Genomic DNA, 22321 nt, shown 5'->3' with positions numbered 1-22321 from the left:
ATTTAAACAAGTACAGCAAAGGAGCTACACATTGACCTATTTTATTGCATACTACATTAATATTCTACAAAGTGAGGTAGCAAAAGTTATGCTTATTTTCATTTCATTTCAATTCAATCCACTGCTAAGTATAAATAAAAACATAAATTGTAAAGAGTAGTTTCATAATAAAGGTTAGAAAATCTTCTATGGAAAAGCAGTGAGATACCTTGAGTGACTGACCATAACCAGTGGAATCTGGGAAGAAAAAGACTCACAAACTACTAAAGTATAAAAAGTTAAAAGTACATTAAGAGAGCGGGACACCTGGCTCACTCATTAGAGCATGTGACTCCTAGATCTCAGGGGTTTTAAGGTCAAGCCCCAAGTTGGGTGTAGAGATTACTTAAAAAATAAAATCTCTGAAGGATGCCTGAGTGGCTCAGGTCATGATCCCAGCATTGTGAGATCAACTCCTGCCATCAGGCTCCACACTCAGTGTGGAGGCTGCTTAAGAGTCTCTCTCTCCCTCTCCCCCAACCACCCCTTCCTCTCTCTCTCTGAATAAAGGGGGAAAAAAAAGAGTATATTAAGAGATTTGAAGGTATGGTGCAAAGTGGAAAAAAGTATACTCTATACAATTTACATTAGTGGGTTTGTATTAAACTACTTAAAGAATGAAACCAGATGGGGCGCCTGGGTGGCTCAATGGGTTGAGCCTTTGGCTCAGGTCATGATCCCGGGGTCTTGGGATCGAGCCCCACATCGGGCTCTCTGCTCAGCGGGGAGCCTGCTTCCGTCTCTTTCTCTGCCTGCCTCTCTGCCTACTTGTGATCTCTCTCTGCCTAGCAAATAAAGAAACAAAAATCTTAAAAAAAAAAAAAAAAATGAAACCGGAAATATTTTCTGTGGGAGGGAAGAAAGTCAGTGTGAATGGTAAAGACCCAAGTTAATAAAGAATTTTGCAAAAAGACTACAAAAAGAGTCATGATTGATTTGCTGATTCATCTTAAGACAAATAAATTACTTATTTTACTCAATTTTACAAATAATTATTCCATTACTTATATTAGAGAAATTTAATGAAATGAGAAGTACGTGATCTAAGCTAATACTAAGTTAACCCAGAGAATTAGTGCAAATTTTAAATGACAGACCATGTAAGATGCCTAAATCTTACTTTGATACATAAGGCAAATTAATGTCAATACGAAAACCAATTATGTACAGTGAATCAGGCCAAGATTTTTAAGAACACATAAAGATAATATTACACTTTTTGTGTTATTTTAGAATACTAGAAACAGCTATCAACTAGGCAGTCCTCTCTGGCACCTACACTTTGAAAGAACTGGATCTCATTAAGATCTAGGACTCTCCAAATCTGGGTGAAGGCAAGACACCAGTTGCTACGACTGGAGGTGACACAGTGCTAGACTTGGGACTGAAATGAAAAAGGGAAAATTTCCTATTGTTTCTTCACAGCTTACAAAAGAGAATTGACTAATATAACTCTTTGGGCCCATCTAACACATAATATATTTCCTTTCTCTAACAATATATTCAAACAAATTTAGGCAGTATACCCTCCAAGTCTCTAGGAGATTGAAATAAAATCTACAAATAATAAAAGAGAATACTTATCAAATATGCTTGAAAAACAGTTAAATATTGGGGATTGTTGGTTACAACTATTCCTCTAATTTTAGTATCACTCTATAACTTGAACTAAAAAGAAGAAACAAAAACCAAAAATCCCAGAAGATGCCTGGCTTGATAATCAGAACAGAGTCTGATAATAATCATACCTCCCCTTAACCAATAAAGGAATTTCAATCACATGTTACATTTTCAGTAAAGGATAAAAAAAGTTATCCAACACCATTAAAAAGCCTTTGTCGTAGCCATGACTATTTTATGTCCATTAAAAAAAAGTAGGCTTCTAAAAGACAACTTACAAACTTAAGCTGATAGTTATTTTTCTGACAGTAATTTTTAAAAGATATTCTAAAATGAAAAAATGGGGGAAATTATTACAGATAGAATTTCCTTAATGAGTGAATAAATGATTAACACATTCCTTACAGAAATCTCAACCTAGCTAGACTTGATAAATTTAAGAAACATTAACTACTTTAGTTATGAATTTCTCTTTCATGAATTCCTTCATCTTCCTTTTGTGTAGTTTTACAAGACTTTTCCTCTCTTCTGATGACGACAATTACTATAGAGTAGCATGGCCATCTTCTATATAATGCTTTCATATTAGGAGATGGGCATTAAGAAGGGCACTTGATGTAATGAGCACTGGGTGTTATAAGCAACCGAAAAAAAATCACTAAATTCTACTTCTGAAACTAATACTACACTATCTGTGAACTAACTTGAATTTAAATAAAGTCCTGAATATAAATAAACACAGAAATAAAGCTTTCAAATTATTAGGCTTCTTAACACAAAAAATGTTAACAAAATCAAACTGCTCACATAACCCTGAGATTCATTCCTTCCCTAAAAAACACTCTAAAATGTAGCTATTAAGTATTAACTGAAGACTTAACAGATCAATATGCAATATTTTATTACAATTACTCTAGTTTTATAAGCCAAGAAAACAGACTCTTAGTATAGTTTACCAAGGTTAGTAGTACAGAATTAGTTAACTTCTCGCACAGTTTGGGGAGGTGTCCTAGAGTGAGAAGTTAACTTTGTCTCTAGGTGGAACAATTTCAAGATATCTTTTACTTGTTAAATTTTCTCCTTCTACCATAATATAAACTCTATAAGGACAGGATTTTTGGGTTTTATCCTCTGCTGTATTTCCAATGTTCAGACCGAAAATGTCTGAGACTGTGTGCTGAATGTATTATGATCACCATTATCTCAACATATGATTTTAACACTCATTACAATATAAAAATTAAAACAAATGTAAAGGATTTATTTGACTCAGTCACCTTTTTATAGACCTCCAAATATGAAGACCCCAAAATTATCTGCCAGTACCTCTGAAGACCTAGAAAAAGTTGAGACACAGATTAGTACAGAAAGAAATAATAACAATGGATACAAAGAACAGAATTATTCAGAATATTTTCTTTTTTGGGGGAGAGGAAGAGTGAGCAAACACGCATGTACATGAGTCGGGGTAGGAAGGGGGGGGTGCAGAGGGAGAAAGACAATCTTAAACAGGCTCCATGTTCAACATAGAGTCCAATGCAATGTGGGGTTCAATCTCACAACCCTGAGATCATGACCTGAATCTAAATCACAAGTCAGATGCTTAACGCCACTCAGGCACTCTGAATTATACAGAATATTTTACACAGTAATTTATTTCATTTCTACACATTGCCTTGTCAACCATCCTATGTTCATTTATTTCTGTCCTTAAAGCCATGATATCCTATTTTTCCTATAAAGCCAGAACCTAAATAAAGAATGGAAAAGGAAATTATCTTTATTAGACTTAAGAAGTGGAAAATATTATGCCACTGGGTAATACTCTTCTCTTCAAATGAGAAGTCTCTCCCATTTCCCAAAGGACTTCTTATCTCTCCTAGGAGGTACTTCTCCAATGACCCACTCCCAAATGCAGAGGCGTTTCTTTAACCAAATATCAAGTTTACTCTCTAGTCAGAAAAGGACCTACCATCACCTATTAAAGTATAAATTCGTATTACTTCTCCCCTCCCTCCACCTTCACCCCACTTATCATCTTGTCCACTAAAAAAAAAAAAAAAGACAACTGGTAGTCAATTCTATTTGTGGTCAACTGCATAATGGACTACGTGTAAAAACAGAGCTTTAATTAACTTTCTACCCTCCAAAAAGTAAAGGAAAATAGGTGATTTGAGGGGGGGGGGGGCAAAAAGTCAAATTTAACATTAGCCAGAACAGGGAATTATTAACTAAATGTTAATATATCATGTATGCGAAAAGAGTTGTTTTGGGGATGCTAGCTACCAAGCAATAGAGAGGAAACGTACTTTTATATGTTGATATTTTGTGGATTTCTAAATTTACAAAAAATTGGAAAACAAACTATTTTTTAAAAAGATTTTACTTATTTGAGAGTATGAGCAGATGGAGGGGCAGAGGGAGAAGCAGACTCCTCACTGAGCCGGGAGCCTGACGCGGGGTTCAATCCCAGGACCCTGAGACCATAACTTGAGCTGAAGTCAGACACTTGACCAACTGAGCCACCCAGGGACCCCTATTCTTTAGAAATATTTTTAGGGGCACCTGGGTGGCTCAGTGGTTGGGTGTCTGCCTTTGGCTCAGGTAATGGTCCCAGGGTCCTGGGATCGAGCTCTGCATCTGGCTCTCTGCTCAGCAAGGAGCCTGCTTCTCTCTCTGCATTTCTCCTAGCTTGTGCTCTCTCTCTCAAATAAATAAATAAAAATCTTAAAAAGAAAAAATTAAAAAAATTTTTTAAAAGAGCATACTCAGAATTATCATAAAAATAAAAGGTATGAAGGCAACAATAAAAGGAAGGAAAAAAAAAAAAAAAAAAGGAAGAAGTGGACTCCCCTAGCAACAACAAGAAAGAAAGAAAGAAATGACAGGAGGAAAAAGAGAAATATATGAATGTTCAGTAGGGGGAAAATGAATACATCAGAATTTCAATTTCATATCAATTCAAATTCATATCAATTTTGTTTTTCCAGAACAATTCATCAGAATCCACAGAATACTACTAAGTTCTTGGATTCAGAAGCAAAAGCAGTCAGTCTCCCAACACTGAGTACTATTTTGAGAAGTCACCATTTACACACACATATAGTTTCTGGAGAAAAGGCTATTAAACAGAACATGAAAAAATGTTTTATAATTACCCATCTTTTTACTTGGGTTCAGAAATGGTCAATAGTCTCTGTATGTGTCATTCTGAGAGTCTCTTCTCTATATGAGTTGTTGAAAGCACAAGACCTGTGTGACCTATTTGGTCACTCTCAGAGCAGACACACAAAAGTGTTTTAAGAACAATTCCAACAGAGATTTCAGAAAAAGAAATTGCATCAGCCAGGTGAGCCGGAAGCAGCTGGGAGACAAGAGTCCAATAAACAGCCAATCCAATGAAAGAAATTCAGAACAAGTCTGCTTCAGTAATCCTGTGAAGAGGACTGGCAGGAAGAGGAGTGCCGCTTTAGAAAGAGAACAGGCCTCATATGCTTCAGACAGTCTTTGTACTGAGGCTGTGGACCTTGGCCATTCTCCCAGAAATGATGCAATCCTGATGAACAAGATCTGCTGCCAGAGAAACAATTGTTAACAGCCTATGCAGACAGCAACTCAGCCAAGGAACAATCTCTGATCAGCTCTCTTCAAAAACCCCCAGAAAGCCAAATCTCTTCCTCAATTTTGGCTTCTGACAAAAACATGTAAGTGAATACACATTTAAATATATAAGAACAAGCCGTCTTCCCAAAATGTCCCTTTGCTTTTAATTGGTTTTTCTTTCTTTTTTTTTTTTTTTTTTTAAGATTTTATTTATTTATTTGCCAGAGAGAGAGAGAGATAACAGGCAGGCAGAGTGGCAGCAGAGGCAGAGGGAGAAGCAGGCTCCCTGCCGAGCAAGGAGCCCGATGTGGGACTCGATCCCAGGACGCCAGGACCATGACCCGAGCCGAAGGCAGCGGCCCAACCAACTGAGCCACCCAGGCGTCCCTTAATTGGTTTTTCAATATCAATCATCCATAACTAAATTTGAAATAAAACACTGAGAACATTTCTACTTTTATGAATATAGTACTCCAAGCATATTAACAAGGTATTAAAAGCGAGTTATTAACAAGGTTGAAATTTTACACTTATTTTCCTCACTCTCATTAGAAAATATTTTGAAAAGTCGTAGTGGCTTCTCTATGTATGAAAAACAATCTGGGGGCGCCTGGGTGGCTCAGTGGGTTAAAGCCTCTGCCTTCGGCTCAGGTCATGATCCCAGGGTCCTGGGATCGAGCCCCGCGTCGGGCTCCCTGCTCCGCAGGGAGCCTGCTTCCTCCCCTCTCTCTCTGCCTGCCTCTCTGCCTACTTGTGATAGCTCTCTCTCTGTCCAAAAAAAAAAAAAAAAAAAATCTGAAAAAAAAAAATCTGAAATCTAGGACCCAATTATGAGATTTGAAAGTAAGGACAAACATGCACATTTACTAATTCAGGGCCAGGAAAAGTATATTTTATAGTTATTTCTAAAGTTATGTGACTCAATATGTTAAAGATAGGCATGTATTAGAGAAAATCTCTTCTTGTTTAGGCAGACATAAACAGTAGGTTGAATAATATCACAATCTGCAACGCTTAATTTTCTCAAGGGCAACAATATTACTTCAGATCTTCTAAGAGGGTTAATGATTATTATCATCCTATTAGCAACAGCTTACTATTTTGGAATCTAAATTAAAAATTTCATCAATTTAAAGTCAATCAGGGAAGGATAATTATCATATGATCTCCCTGTTAAGAGGAAGTTGAGATGCAACGTGGGGGGTTTGGGGGGTAGGAAAAGAATAAATGAAACAAGACGGTATCAGGAGGGAGACAAACCATAAGAGACTCTTAATCTCACAAAACAAACTGAAGCTTGCGGGGGGAGGGGGGTAGGGAGAGGGTGGTGGGGTTATGGACATCGGGGAAAGTATGTGCTATGGTGAGTGCTGTGAAGTGTGTAAACCTGGTGATTCACAGACCTGTACCCCTAGGGCTAATAATACATTATATGTTAATAAAAAAAATTCATCAATTTAAAAATCCTCCCTAGGTTCTTCATCTCCTAGGTCTGGTTTTAGTATTAAATTGTATATATGGTACTGCTATAAAATTATTAGGATTTTACCTCCTTGTTTACTAAATAAAAGACCCTGCATACAACAACTCTTAGTTCTCTAAATTTCAAGTAGCCATAAGCTGTAATTAACCAAAGACCTTCCTTGCAAAAACAGTAACTCTTAAACTGGGATTCACTAAAAACACAAACATCTAAGATGTCTCCTACAATCAATATATTCAGCCCAATCTACTATCCCTATTTTTAAACTAGTAAATAATGAAAATGAACTGATGGACAGAATAATTCTAAAGCAGTAAAAGATCTAAAGTAGGCTAGTAAGTGAATAAATTTAAGCAAGAAGAGAAAAAAAATTCAGGAAAGTTGTCAATAAGAGTTAAAATAAAATAGCCATTAAGATTCAATTTCTGAACCTACTGATCATTCAAAATTTTGTTATACATGTAAGTTGAATTTATTCTTAAATACTTAAAAAAAAAAGATTTATTTGAGAGAGAGTGCACACACTCATGAGAGCAAGGGGAAGGGCAGAGGGAGAAGGGGAGAGGGAATCTCAAGCAGATTCCCCTATGAACACAGAGCCAACTTGGGGCTTGATTTCACGACCCTTAAGATCATGACCTGAGCCAAAACCAAGAGTTGGATGTTCAAGTGAATAAGCCACCCAGGCGCCCCTCTTTTTAAATATTTCAATTTCTTCTTTACAAGAGAGTAAAAGAGTAAAAAGGAGACATATGGAAAGACTATTAGAAAGTGTTTTTTTAACATGATGAGTACCCTCAATTTTTAAATCACCAAGCAGTTCAAAATGCAGTAGATAAAGGAATGCATTTTATCTATGGTACCAACTTGTGGAAGAACTAATGTGGCAGCTGCCATTTATATGCTTATCTTTCATCTTCAACCCAAACTGAAAGATCAAGGAAAAACACTACCACTGTACTGTAACAGATCACTTTTGGCAGAAAAAGTATTTTAAGAAAAAGTACTATATTAAGAGGCAGAAGTCTGAGTTCTAGCCTAAAAGCCTAAATATTTGGTGATCTCAGAAAAATCACTTTAATTCCTCAAAGTAAAATCTCAATGGGCTTCATTCTGCTTCAGAATCTATGAATCCTGGCATTGGCTTAGGCAATTCATGCAATGTCTCAAAGTCTCAGTTTTCTCATCTGAACAACAGAAAGAATACCTGTCCTGCTTACTCACAGTTGCATATGAACTAGTATTTGTAGAAAATAGAGTTTAAATGATTCTCTGCAACCTTTAAATATATGTGAAGAGGAGCTATTACCTAATAAGCTGAATGTGGCTAAGGATTATTTTTACTATTCTCCAACAGTGTGTATTTCAATTTTGCTACCGTTAACAAAGGTGAGAAGGGGAGATACTGGGAAACATGTAAAAACAAACAGTGTAGCAGAGGTAAGTGATAAGCATTAGAATTATTGGAAAACAGGCGATTAACTCTAAGTGTTAAGAGATCTAGGGAAAAGTTCATATATTTGGATGGTATAAACTGTAAATTAGGCTTATAATCTGAAACAAGTTAATGTAGGCAAAGAATCTAGGAGTTGAGGGCTGAAGATAAAGAAGAAAAGAGAAAAACTGGAAGTAAACAATGGAGACTAAAGAAATTCAGACTAAGGTAATTTAGAGTCAAGATGAAGTTTTCTTTTTCTCTCACCTCTTCTCCTCCAACACTTGTTTATCCCTTGGCTCCTTTGCCTAAATTTATACTCCCTTTAGGGGCTATTAGGCTTGGCACAATAAACAGATGTCTACAAAAACTCTAAGTTTACTAGAATAGGAGGTAATTAAAACCCAGTTTTTAAAAAATCCTATTTTAGTCCATAGGAAGAATTTCTTTCCCCCTGAAAAATTTCATTAATGGTAGCATTACAGACGCCAAGATATACTTAGCTATTCTTGGGGGGAAGGAGGAGCTAGGATATGAGTACACATCATAAATAATGAAACTAAATACTATGATTTTAAGTTATTTTAGGATGACATGAAAAAAAGAGAATTATTTTATGTATACCTGATTTACCAGTGATAAATAGGTATTTACTGCTAAACTAATGAAAGATGCACAGGCTCTTTCTGTGCTTAAGAAGAATCAGGAAAATTTTAGGCTTCTAAGTATTAAATAAAGATGACGCCCTCGGGACACCTGGGTGGCTCAGTGGGTTGAGCCTCTCCTTTCCGCTCTGGTCATGATCTTGGGGTCCTGGGATCGCCCCGAGTTGGGCTCTCTGCTCAGCGGGGAGCCTGCTTCCCCCTCTCTGCCTACTTGTGATCTCCCTGTCGAATAAATAAATTAAATCTTAAAAAAAAAAAAAAAGATGACGTCCTCAAAGAACTCTCAAGGGGTCTGCAAAGAGATATTCTCAAGACTTTCTGAAGGTTCTATCCTACTGTTAGGAGCCTCAGAGCATGCTTTAGATCTATACACCACAGAAAAAGGAAAAGAACATCTCATCCATTTAGGTTTGCCTCCTTTCCACCTAGACCGTTTTCATTTCCAAACCCTCAAATGGGAACCACATTTCCTTACTCCAGATAAAGTGGGTTGTGCTCATTTATGAGGCATTAATATCTGTTATACTTTCAGTAGTTTGGGAAAATTTCTCCAGTTCATTAAAAAAATTTTAGGAATTTAAAGTTTAGAGCCTAATTTATTATTTTATAGATGAAGAAACACTGCTACAAAAATATTAACTTATAAGAAGTAACATACAAAGTGGTGCCTCAAAAGAAAGAAAATTAAGATTTTAATGTATAGCTTCTATTTATTAAAGTAATTACTATTTACTTTAGATAGCAATGCCTGAATTAAAATAAAATTTTTAACCTTAAGTATCAATTATTATTGGTGCTATGCTAGACACACAAGTCCAGACTAAAATTCCTGGCTCTCTTTGGATTTATATTATCTAGATTTGCCAGTTTTTTCTTCATTCATTCATTCTTTCATTCGTTCAACAAACATGAAGTAACTACTATATATAAAAACTATGTTAAGTGCTATTTTAAGGTGTTTCTCTTATCCAAAGCAGAAGAGGATAGGCAATTTGCAAACTCTTTAGGCTTGCCTATGTGCCAAGTATTGCATGTTCACAACCATGAAGGAGAAAAAAATCCTAAAGTGTGCCTCTACAATTAATTAGTCACTCTGAAGAGAAAACAACACTGTCCTCTCAAAAAAAGAAAATCCCAGACCACTCCATAGCTTAACAGTGACACAGAGGAGTCTCTTATAGGGAACATTTTCATAAGTCTCTTGAATTGTTTAGACAAGACTTATCACTGACTTGTCTTATGGAAAGTTCTATTAAGAATGAAGGTCACCAGGCAGCAAGAACCCTCAAAACAGACAAAAAGAACCTGACCATACATGTGTCGGGATTGGTAGGCAGACCATGTGGTTAAGTATATAACAGCAAAGGAATTTAAGGCTTAACATTTCTTTTTTTTTTTTTTTAAAGATTTTATTTATTTATTTGACAGAGAGAGATCACAAGTAGACAGAGAGGCAGGCAGAGAGAGAGAGAGAGAGAGAGGGAAGCAGGCTCCCTGCCGAGCAGAGAGCCCGACGCGGGACTCGATCCCAGGACCCTGAGATCATGACCTGAGCCGAAGGCAGCGGCTTAACCCACTGAGCCACCCAGGCGCCCCGAGGCTTAACATTTCTGATACACACAACAGAGTTCCCCTCCCCAACCAACAGCTGTATCTGTATTCTTAACATATTAGAGATAATAAATGTTTGTAAAAATAGGCAAACTTTATGAAAGCATAAAAGGTAGAAGTGAAATTCTCACATAATTCCACTTACCAGATACCCCCCAAATAAGTGATAACTCTGCAGTTCTATAATCTGCGTTGTTCAGTTAGCAGGTTTCAGACACCTTTCTATATACATATGCATAAGTCTGCTTCTTCTTAAATGATGGCACCATATCTATCCTATGTCTGTACTATTAATTTAAGTCAATCCCGTGCAGGTGGATGTTCATTCATATTGTTGCCAATTTTCCATCATATATAGGACTGAACAGTCATGTACATATATGCCTTTCTTTAACATACACAAACATTCTCTTAGGATACATTTCTAGATGTGGAACTACTGAAATGTCATAATCATGTATCAGAGGTGTCAAACCACCCTCCACAAAGTTAAAACCATTTTACAAAGTCCCATATAGTGTGTGAAGGCTGGCTACATTTTCTCATAGGTTTAAAATAATTTCAATTCTAACTCTGCTCATAGAGTCTTCTATTTAGAAGACTACATTCTAAAAGAAAACCCTAAAATGAAAGTCAACTGCAAATTCTCAACAATTCTGATACACTTTTACGACTACTGATTGGATGTGTTATTATTATTGTTCTGTGAAATTCTTATATACTAAGAGAGCTAGCTCATTTGCTTTTTCACTAAATTTGGGCTGGGATCTTCAAAATAAAACATAAAGCACTATTTCAAAATCAAAGTATTTTATGGTTGCCCCATGAGATAATTTTTAACTCTTTTAATAGACTGTATCAAGATCTAAATTTCTTCTTCAGTAATGAAAAAATAAACTATGCTAACCACTTGTAACCTAGCTAGCATTTGTTGGGTTCTGATGGACAAAATTCAAGTAATCTAGAAGATTTGAACTCTTTGGTTTCAAAGAAGTTGTCAAAACTCTGTTCTAGGGGTGCTTGGCTGGGTCAGTCAGAGGACCATGAGACTCTTGATCTCAGGGTTGTGAGTTCAAGCCCCACAATGGGTGTAGATTACCTAAATAAATAAACTTAAAAACAAAACAAAAAAAACTCTGTTCTAGCAGCTCCGCTTTAGAGTATAAAATAGGATGCCCTTCATTTTTAATGACACGTAGAGAAAAAAACCCTTAAAACTGTAAGAACCTTGTCAATACTGATTTACTAAAAGATAAAGCCAAAACACTAAATTTTTACAGTGCCTACCAATTCAATTTTACAGTGCCTGCGAACCAATATGGTTCAAATGTAAGCCTTACACAAATGAGGCAAACAAACAACAACCCCTCTACTTTTTACTGTGCTTGCTCTAGCACCTGACTGAGAGCCTGGATGCAGAGCTATTCTTTTTCCTCTGAAATGTTTTATAGACTGTCTTTTATCCATTCATTCACCAACATTACTCACCTCCTTATGATTTCAAGGTTTCACTATAGCAATGAACTGATCTCACTACCTCCGGGCTCTCAACCCTCCAAAATTTACTCTTCATTCTTTCATAACTTTAACCCTTTAATTTTTTTATTTTAATTTTTAAAAAGATTTTATTTATTTATTTGACAGAGAGAGAGAGACAGTGAGAGAGGGAATACAAGCAGGGGGAGTGGGAGAGGGAGAAGTAGGCTTCCCACTGAGCAGGGAGCCCTATATAGCTCTAATCCCATGACCTGAGCCAAAGGCAGAGCTTAATAACTGAGCCACCCAGATGCCCCGACTTTAACCCTTTTACAGCATAACTTTAATCATTATCATTCCACAATTAGAAATCTATAATGGCTCCCTAATACCTAATGGGTTAGTTCAAAATCCTTTGCCCGAATGGAATGAAGGAAGACTTGTGTTAATTACCGGCTAATCTATTTCTTATCCTTCAAAATTTTGTTCATACTACTTATCCTAATGTTACTTTCTATATACTTAAAAAAAAAAAAAACTTTATTATGAAAAACTTCAAACAAATACAAAACCAAAGAAAACCCTGTAATGAACTCATAAACCATACCCAACTTTAAACAAACTGATGGCTAACCTTACTTTATTGGTAACCACTCATCTTCTACAGAATTATTTTACAGCAAATCCAGAAATATCAGTTGTACATATATTATTTGCTGAGTGGAGTTGTCCCTCATTTATCATAAAAATGGGTGAAAGAGTCTGCCTGTAATGGTAGGTGGTTGTGACAGAGTAAGAAAGACTGATCTTTTTTCGGCAAAAGTTAAAATGGATAAAGGGCTTAATATAATTCATCAATTGATAGATCTGCTGAGTAATGTTTAGGTTTTATAATTATACACTTATGGCTATTAAAAATGTCTTAAATTTTTTCTAAAGAAAAAAACACTGTAAGCAATTATTATTTTAATTAATTTGTTGATAAAATCTCTTGTATTCTGAGAAATGCAAATTTCTCCTTATAGCAAAGCTAAATCCAAGTACATACATGATCCACAGCTGTAACACAGCATTCCTACATATTCTACAAGCCAAGAAACAAAAATGGACAAAACACAGAAGAAACACCCGCAAAACAGAGTGATATTCTATAAACCTGTGTATTGAAGATAAGGACTGATTACACCATAAGCAATGGTTCACATCTGAGGTACTGACCAGGGGCGCCTGGGTGGCTCAGTCAGTTAAGCCGCTGCCTTCGGCTCAGGTCATGATCTCAGACTCCTGGGATTGAGTCCCGCATCAGGTTCCTTGCTTGGCAGGGAGCCTGCTTCTCTCTCCACCTCTGCCTGCTTGTGCGCTTGCGCGCACACGCGCACACATTCTCTCTCCGACAAATAAATAAATAAATAACATCTTAAAAAAAAAAGTTGAGGTACCGACCAGCTGTTATTTTTGGCAAGCAGTTTCTTAGAGTACTAGGAGAGGCTTAGTGACAATACTTAGGGTACTCAACTGAGGAGCACTTTTCAGTCAAAAAATAATTCTGTAGTAATGGTGTCACAGAAAAAAAGCATTTGGGATAGATATGGATGATTCCTATTTGAACCACAAAGCAAATCTAAAGGTCCAGTTAATGGAAAACAAGCCCAAATCACTGTCAATGCAAATATATACCATTACACATTCTATTCCCAAACTACTCATCATAAGCTATACCAATGGCAATAAAACTAAACTTAAAATAATTTTTAATTTAAAAAGTGACAGTGAGGGGCGCCTGGGTGGCTCAGTGGTTTAAAGCCTCTGCCTTCGGCTCAGCTCATGATCTCAGGGTCCTGGGATCAAGCCCCGTGTCGGGCTCTCTGCTCGGCAGTGAGCCTGCTTCCTCCTCTCTCCCTCTCTGCCTGCCTCTCTGCCTACTTGTGATCTCTGTCAAATAAATAAATAAAATCTTTAAAAAAAAAAAAAAGTGACAGTGATGGAACATGAAGATTAACTCCAAGAAACACTGATATACACTGCTTTGCCTAAGCAAAAAGCAAGCCTGCATTTACTTATACAGTAGGTTCCTTGTAAAATGAAATCTTTGAAATGATGAGTACATACATTATTTCCCTAGAAGCCCAAGAGAATGAACATCTCTGGGCCAAATAGCCAGTGGTTTGTTGGGACACAGGAACTTAAAGTTCCCAACATGCAAAACAAAAATATTTAACTTATTGATTGTAAACATCTTCTCTAGAGATCTTAATATGAAAAATGATTTTAAAGCCTTGACACAGATGCTCATCTTTGATCCAATTTGAGTAAACATTTCAGCTGTATTTAGGCCAAAATTCTCATTTGTTAATTAATTCTTGTAATAAATCATCCCCAGGGCCCTGAAAAAAAAATAGTACTTTTTAGTTAATGAATACAAGTGGCACAATAAGCAGCTCCAAATTCTTACGTAAAATATAATCACCATATACCATGCTAAGTTTTACCAGTCATTTATTGTTTCCTTGAATCACCTCTATTGCTTTTCCTGTCATAATGTAGTTCAATCCTAAGCAAAGCCCAGAATTCTGGCCCTGAATAACTAAGAGTAAAACACAAAAGTATCTTAGGTTCACATGCCATTTTCCCTTTTTGTTAAAACATCTATTTTATACACTTCTTATTTTTTTCCCAGGTGAAATATTTCTAAATGCTGAACATTACTGTATTTAAAAAAAAAAAAAAACAGGATTATTTATTTATTTATCTGACAGAGATCACAAGTAGGCAAAGAGGCAGGCAGAGAGAGCGGGGATAAAACAGGCTCCCTGCCAAGCAGAGAGCCCGATGCAGGGCTTGATCCCAGGACTCTGAGATCATGACCTGAGCCAAAGGCAGAGGCTTAACTTGCTGAGCCACCCAGGCGCCCCATGAACATTACCGTTCTTGATACTGTATTTCCTTTTCCAGTACTTGGTAACCGATATAAAAACTAAGATTTAAAAAAAAAAAATCCTAATCCCCAGATTTTGACAAATCTCTTGTAGACCACCACTGGTAACTTTAGATTAGTGGTTCTCAATCTTTTTAGAAAAAAGGACAGTTTCTCAAAAGTGTAAAGATTTGGGGGGAGGATCAGAAAAACAGGTGAAGGAGGTTAGAAGTTAGAAATTTCCAGTTACAAAGTAATGTCACAGGGGTGTAATGTACAGCATGGTAATCACAGTTAACATGTTGTATATCTGAAAACTGCCAGGTGAGTAGATCCTAAAAGTTCTTAGCATGAGAAAATATTTTTTTCTGTAACTATGTAAGGTGACAGATGTTGCCTTGACTTATTGTGGTGATCATTTCCCAATGTATGCAAATATCAATTCATTATGCTGTATACCTGAAACTTATATAATGTTAAATGTCAAGTATATCTCAATTTAAAAAAATGTTTTTTATATGAAGCCATTAGTGTGGGCCCTAAACAAATATGACTGAAGCTTGAAAGAAGAAGAAATCTGGATAAAGAGCCACCAAGAGGTGTGTGCATAGAGGGATGACCCTATGGAAAGGCAGTAGTAGGAGGGTAACCACCTTAAAACTATGGAGAGAGAGCTCAGGAGAAACCAATGCTGCCAACACCATGATCCCCAACTTCTAGCACAGAAATTTTTATCTGTGGATTAGGAAAATACAGGAAAAAAAAAGGTATGAATTTGGTAATGGATTACATCCTTTCTAATTGCGGTTTTCACCCCACAAAGTACCAATGTCAATAACAATAATTACAAAGAACTAACAATACTTCTGCACAACACTCTTTCATTTTATGTCCTTAAAGACCAGTCTATTCTGCTAAGACAGAACTAAATAAATACCCTGGTAAATGTGTCAGATGATACTACGGGAGACCAAAAAAGGGAAACAAGGATCTTTGCCTAAAAAGATACCTCATTTTGACCTATTGGGCCAAACCACCATGAATCCCTCCCCGACTAACCCAATGATGCCTTCAAATTCATCTCTAAATTCTAAAACCAAACCAAACACCAACCAACCAACCAACCAACCAACCAAAAAACCAGCAACGAATCATGGCTCTTCAACAAATTTAGGACTTAAGAATCCACTAAGATTCAAGATTGTGTTTTAACTCTTCCCCCATCTGTATATAAAAGCAGGAAGGAAACCCACTTGGGTCCAGTATGAATATTCAAAAATTGATCCCTTGTGCGGGGGGGCACCTGGGTGGTTCAGCTGGATGAGCATCTGGAGTATACTGTGGCTTAGGTCTCCATCTCCAACTCCACACCCAGTGTGGAGTCTGCTTTGGGATTCTCTCAGATCTCCTTCTCCCATTACTGTTTCTCTAGCCGATTTCAAACTTAATACTCCTTAGCTATTATTTGAGCAAACATGAATACCCACCAAACCTGCTTTGGTAAACTGTTCAAAGGAGACAATATTTGCCTAATTTCTTCTTTCTGGGGACCTATAATGAATGTTTATTTGGCAATCAAGCTTATTTTAATACAAAAACACTAATTTACAAGGAAAAAAAGTTTTAAAGACACATTTGGGTGCTGCTTGTCATCATTCCTTACTCTACTGAAATACAGATTCCTTCAAGTCTTGTGACTTCTAGACCTGTTATTAATGCCTTCCACTGATTTCCTTATAAAAAAGTCTTTTTGGGACTCCTAGGTGGCTCAGTTGGTTGAGTGAGTGCCTTCAGCTAGGGTCAGGCGAGGGGGTAGGGGGGGCCTGCTCAGCGAGGAGCCTGGTTCTTTCTCTCTCCCTGCTGCTCCCCTTGTTTATGCGCTCGCTCGCTCTCTCTCTCTCTCTGGCAAATGAATAAATATTTAAAGAAAAAAAAACTTTTCTTCTGGAAAAAATTATTGAGTTTACCAAGCACAACTGAGTGTGCATCTATATATGCCAAGTGGAAACAAGTCAAAACTAAGTAGGTTTTAATCTCCAGTAGCAAAATTACGAATTCAGATTTTCTTTATAAGAAAACAGCACATTCATAGGTAGGCTTTGTGGTGGTGGTCTGCTGTAGGGCCCAGTAGATCAAAGTAGGGGGCAAACCTTTTCAGGCTGAAGAACAAATTATGTCTCCTATCTTTCTCTCTTAGGAACTAAATGCTAGGGTATCTGTAGCTCTTAATCTTTTCTTTTGAAGACAGATCACCGATTTCTGTGAAAATCTGATTAGGACTATGAACCTTTTCCTTAGAAAAACAAGCAAAACTTGAGGTCAAAATTCTAGGGATTCATAGGCCTCTGCTCTATACCCTTTCCTGAACTGCAGCCAGTTTGATAAAGAAAGCCTATAACTGACCGAATGGCAATGTATGGGTGACTGAAAGAGGCCTACTAATTCTTTTTTAGTATCAAGGAAGCCAGAACTTATAATTACTGTCGTAAGGCATAGTGCTCAATTAAAACCCATCCATTTCCTTTCTCCATCCAGATCCAGGAGCCCCATCCAATTCTGGCAGAGGATCCTAAAGAAAAAAAGATCAAAACCACAGAAAAGTAGCAATACCCAATGTCCAGAGGAGAGGAGAGGGCAGATTATACTAGTGGAGATTTAAGGCTCCTTAAGTAAAATAGGTAATATTGTACAATGAAAAGATCTTGGAATCATGAGGATCTTGACTCATCTCATTACTAACTGTGTGATCACTGTGATTTCAATTTGTTCATTATAAACAACTCCACTGCACAATTTTGAGAATTAAGTGAGACAGTATTCATAAGAGAACCTAGCAAGATACTTGGCACATTGTAGGTACCCACTTCTGGTATGTAGGGTTACACTATTAAAGAAGTAAACAGGAGCCATTTTGTGGCTTCCAAGGCAATAGTATAAAGTGGAGAGAGGAAGCCACAACTTGAATCTTATTAGTAACTTACCAAGTCCACTAACAGTAATATTTGCTAATAGTCACTGAGTAAACAGCACTCCTAATCAAAATATCCCATCAGTTTGCTTAGAGAAATCTTGTTTGTCTGTTTGTTTTGTAGGTTCCATGCCCAGTGAGCCCAACACTGGGTGTGAACTCACGACCCTGAGATTGAGACCTAAGCTGAGATAAGAGTGGACGCTTAACAGAGCCATCCAAGCGCCCAGAGAAATCTTGACTGTTTAACATTAACCTAATATACACAAGGTATCTTTTCAGAAATTCAACCATCTCATAAAATGAAATCTCTTATATAGGGAATATACTGTTAATTCACCCAATTGTATCCTCAATCTTCCTGTCGGGAATAATTTCCAGAATTCTTTAAAACATTATTATATCCTTTTAGTACACTCATTATATATCTATGTAGCTATTCTATTCTTTTTTTTTTTTTTCTTTTAAAGATTTATTTATTTGGCAGACAGAGACACAGTGAGAGAGAGAACACAGGCAGGGGAGAGGGAGAGGGAGAAGCAGGCTTCCTGCCAAACAGAGAGCCCAATGTGGTGCTTGATCCCAGGACCCTGGGATCACAACCTGAACCAAAAGCAGACACTTAACCACTGAGCCACCCAGGTGCCCCTAGCTATTCTATTCTTCTGTTGACTGCCAAGTATCATGTGATAGTCACAAGAGGAATGGAGCTCAGACGCCTAGTACTACTACTGGGGAGAGATGAAACATCTGAGTATGTTTCCTAAATCGGCTTTACCAAAGACCCACATCCCTCAGTCTATAGACACTTTTATTTTAAACTTTAAAAGATTTTATTGTGAAAAATTTCAAACAAGTATAAAAGGACAGTTTTATAATGCCATTTATTCATCATTGTTTCAATAATTACCAACTCTTAGTTAATCTTATTTCATCTATTACCTCTCCTCCATTCTAAAGCAAACACCAGCAATGTATCATTTCATCTATATTTCAGCATGTATCTCTGAAAGGTAGATTTTTTTTAAAAAGGTATTATGTGCATTTTAATTTCTCTTTTGTTTTGGGGGGGGGTGGAAGAAAATAACTTTAGCCCACCATTTCGTCCCTTCCTAAAACTCCCATTCCTCTATCTAAAAATATTGTCAACCAATCTGAATTCATTTTGACACTCCTCACTTTAATCCTGAAATATTTAAAACACTTTTTTCAAAAAACTGAAGAGAAAGGAACACTCTCAAACTAATTTTGCGAGACTAGTATTACCCTGATACCAAAGCCAGGCAAGAACACCACAAGCCATTATCTCTGATGAACACAGATGCAAAAATCCTCAACCGAATATTCACAAACTGAATATTATCTCAGTAATTAACGGTACATTAAAAGGATTATACACCATAATTAAGATTTATTTCTGGAATACAAGGATGGTTCAACTACCCAAATCAATAAATGTGATACACCACATCAACAAAGTGAAAAATAAAAATAATATGACTGTTTCTACAGATGCATTTGACACAATATCCTTTCATGATAAAAAGAACTCGCAACAAATTAGGTACAGATGAAGGGTACCTCAACATAATGAAAGCCACACAGGACAAGCCTGCGGCTAACATCATAGTCAATGGTGAAAAGCTGAAAGCTTTTCCTTTAAGATCAGGAACAAGACAAAGATATCCACTCTTCTGCTTTTATTCAAAATAGTACTGGGAAGTTCTAACCAGAGCAACTAGACGAGAAAAAGAAAGAAAAGACATCCAAATCAAAAAAGAAGTAAAACTGTCTGTTTGCAGATGACATAGTATCCTACCTAGAAAACCCTGAAGATTCCACCGAAGAGCTGTTAACAAATAGACAGCTGTAAACATATAAACAAGCTGCAGGATACAAAATCAATACAAAAATCAGTTGTTCTATACACTAACAGCAAACTACAGGAAAGAGAAATTAGGAAAACAATCCCAATTACAACAGCATAAACTTATTTATTAATTTATTTTGTAACAAATTTAACTACAGAAGTAAAAAAATCTGTATATTGAAAACTATAAAACACTGATGAAAGAAACTGAAGACACAAATGAATGGAAACATAGTCCATGCTCATATATTGGAAGAATTAATACTTTCAGAATGTCCATACTATCCAAAGTGATCTACAGATTCAATGTGATACCTTTCAAAATTCCAATGGCATTTTTCACAGTAATAGAAAAAAAAAATCCCGAAATTCCTTCTACGAAACCACAAAAGACTCTGAATAGCCCAAAGAGTCTTGAAAAAGAACAAGAAAGCTGGAGACAGCACAATTCTGGACTTGAAACTATATTACAAAGCTGTAGTTATCAAAAAGTATAGTATTGGCATAAAAGCAGACACATATATCAATGGAACAGAAAAGAGAGCCCAGAAAAAGGAGCACCTGGGTGGCTCAGTGGGTTAAGCCTCTGCCTTCAGCTCAGGTCATGATCTCGGGGTCCTGGGACTGAGCTCCACATCGGACTCTCTGCTCAGCAGGAAGCCTGCTTCCCATCCCCTCTCTGCCTGCTGTTCTGCCTACTTGTGATCTCTCTCTCTCTGTCAAATAAAAAAAAAGAGAGCCCAGAAATAACTCCATATATATTTAAATAAATCCACACATATATATACACATATATGGCGTTCGTATGTCTGTGTGCATATATGTATGTACTATTCTATATACAGCATACTATACCATAGTACATACACTGTATACACACATTTTTTTTTTCAATTAATTTTCAACAAAGGCACCAAGAATATACAGTGGGGAAGGGGCAGTTTCTTCAATAAATGGTGCTGGGAAAATGGAAACTCCACATGCAAAAGAATGAAACTAGACCCCTATTCTACACAATACACAGAAATCAACTCAAAATGGATTAAACTTGAATGTAAGATCTAAAACTGTGTAACTCCTAAAAGAAAACATAGGGTGCAAGGTCCTTGTCATTGATTCTGTCAATGATTCTGGGATTCAACACTGAAAACAAGGGCAACAAAATAAAAAAATAAACAAGTAGGTTTACATCAAACTAAAAGCTTCTGCACAGAAAAGGAAACCATCAACAAAATAAAAAGGCAACCTATGGAATGAGAGAAAATATTTGCAAACCACATATCCGATAAGGGGTGGATAACAAAAATATATAAGAAACCCATATAACTCCGCCTGCCCAAAATCCTTACAATTCAGTAGCACAAAAAAAAACAACCAATCAACTAAACCCAATTAAAAAATGGGCAAAGGGCGCCTGGGTGGCTCAGTTGGTTAAGCGACTGCCTTCAGCTCAGGTCATGATCCTGGAGTCCCGGGATCGAGTCCCCCATCAGGCTCCCAGCTCCACGGGGAGTTTGCTTCTCCCTCTGACCTTCTCCTCGCTCATGCTCTCTCTCTCTCTCAAATAAAGAAAATGTTAAAAAAAAAAAAAAATGGGCAAAGGACCTGAATAGACATTTTCCCAAATAAGACATAAAAATGGCCAACAGGCCCTTGAAAAGGTCTCAACATCACTTATCATCAAGGAAATGCAATTCAAAACCATGAAGAGGTATCACCTGGCACCTGTCAGGAAGGCTATTATCAAACAAGAGATAACAAAAGCTAGTGAAGATGCAGAAAAAAAGGAACCCTTGTACCCTGCTGGTGGTAATGTAAACTGGTACAGTCATTATGGAAAACAGTATGGAGGCTCCTCAAGAAATTAAAAATAGAACTACCATATGATACAGCAATCCCACTTCTGGGAATACAGCCAAAGAAAACAAAATCACTATCTTGAAGAGATACCTGTACTCCCATGTTCACAGGAGCATTATTCACAACAGCTAAGGTATGGAAACAATCAAAAGTCTGTTATAAGATGAATGGATTGAGGTGCCTGGGTGGCTCAGGTGATTAAGCAACTGCCTTCGACTCAGGTCATGATCCCAAGATCCTGGGATCGAGCCCCATGTCAGGCTCCTTACTCAGCGGGGAGCCTGCTTCTCCCTTTCATTCTGCCTGCTACTCCACCTGCTTGTGCTCTCTATCAAATAACTAAATAAAATTTAAAAAAAAAAGATGACTGGATTAAAAAATGTTATACTCATCTGTTTACCTATAGCGGAATATTGTTCAGCCATAAAAAAGAAGGAAATTCTGTCATTTGTTGATGACATGAACAAACCCGGAGAGGCTTATGCTTCATGATATAAGCCAGAGAAAGAAAAATACTGCATAGCATCACTTACATTTGGAATTACTTAAAAAAGAAAAAATTGAACTTACTGAATCAGAGTACAATGGTAGGTGTTGGGCTGGGGTGCAGGAGAAATGGGGAGAGACTGGTAAAAGGGTACAAACTTCCAGTTATAGAGATGAATAAGGCTTGAGGATCTAAGGTAGATACTAGATAAGGTAGTTACACAGTGACTACAGTTTTTAATACCATATTGCAAAGTTGAAATTTGCTAAGAGATCAGAACTTCAGGTTTC

General features: G+C 36.9%; 1 protein-coding gene across 7 annotated transcripts in view; it reads right to left on the bottom strand.

Moving 5' to 3' along the window:
• LOC111144365 (SET domain containing 5) overlaps positions 1-22321 on the bottom strand; it is an 83328-nt gene that overhangs the window by 45449 nt on the left and 15558 nt on the right. For all 7 annotated transcript variants that reach the window (XM_022498632.1, XM_022498635.1, XM_022498637.1 and 4 more), the window contains exon 2: positions 2937-2995. The gene's annotated coding sequence lies outside the window, so the exon portion shown is untranslated. The remainder of the gene's footprint in view (positions 1-2936; positions 2996-22321) is intronic.

The sequence above is a fragment of the Enhydra lutris genome, unplaced genomic scaffold (genome assembly GCF_002288905.1).
Source record: "Enhydra lutris kenyoni isolate GAN:26980312 unplaced genomic scaffold, ASM228890v2 scaffoldscaffold10, whole genome shotgun sequence".
NCBI classification, from domain to species: Eukaryota; Metazoa; Chordata; class Mammalia; order Carnivora; family Mustelidae; genus Enhydra; species Enhydra lutris.
This window is presented reverse-complemented; position numbering and strand designations above follow the sequence as displayed.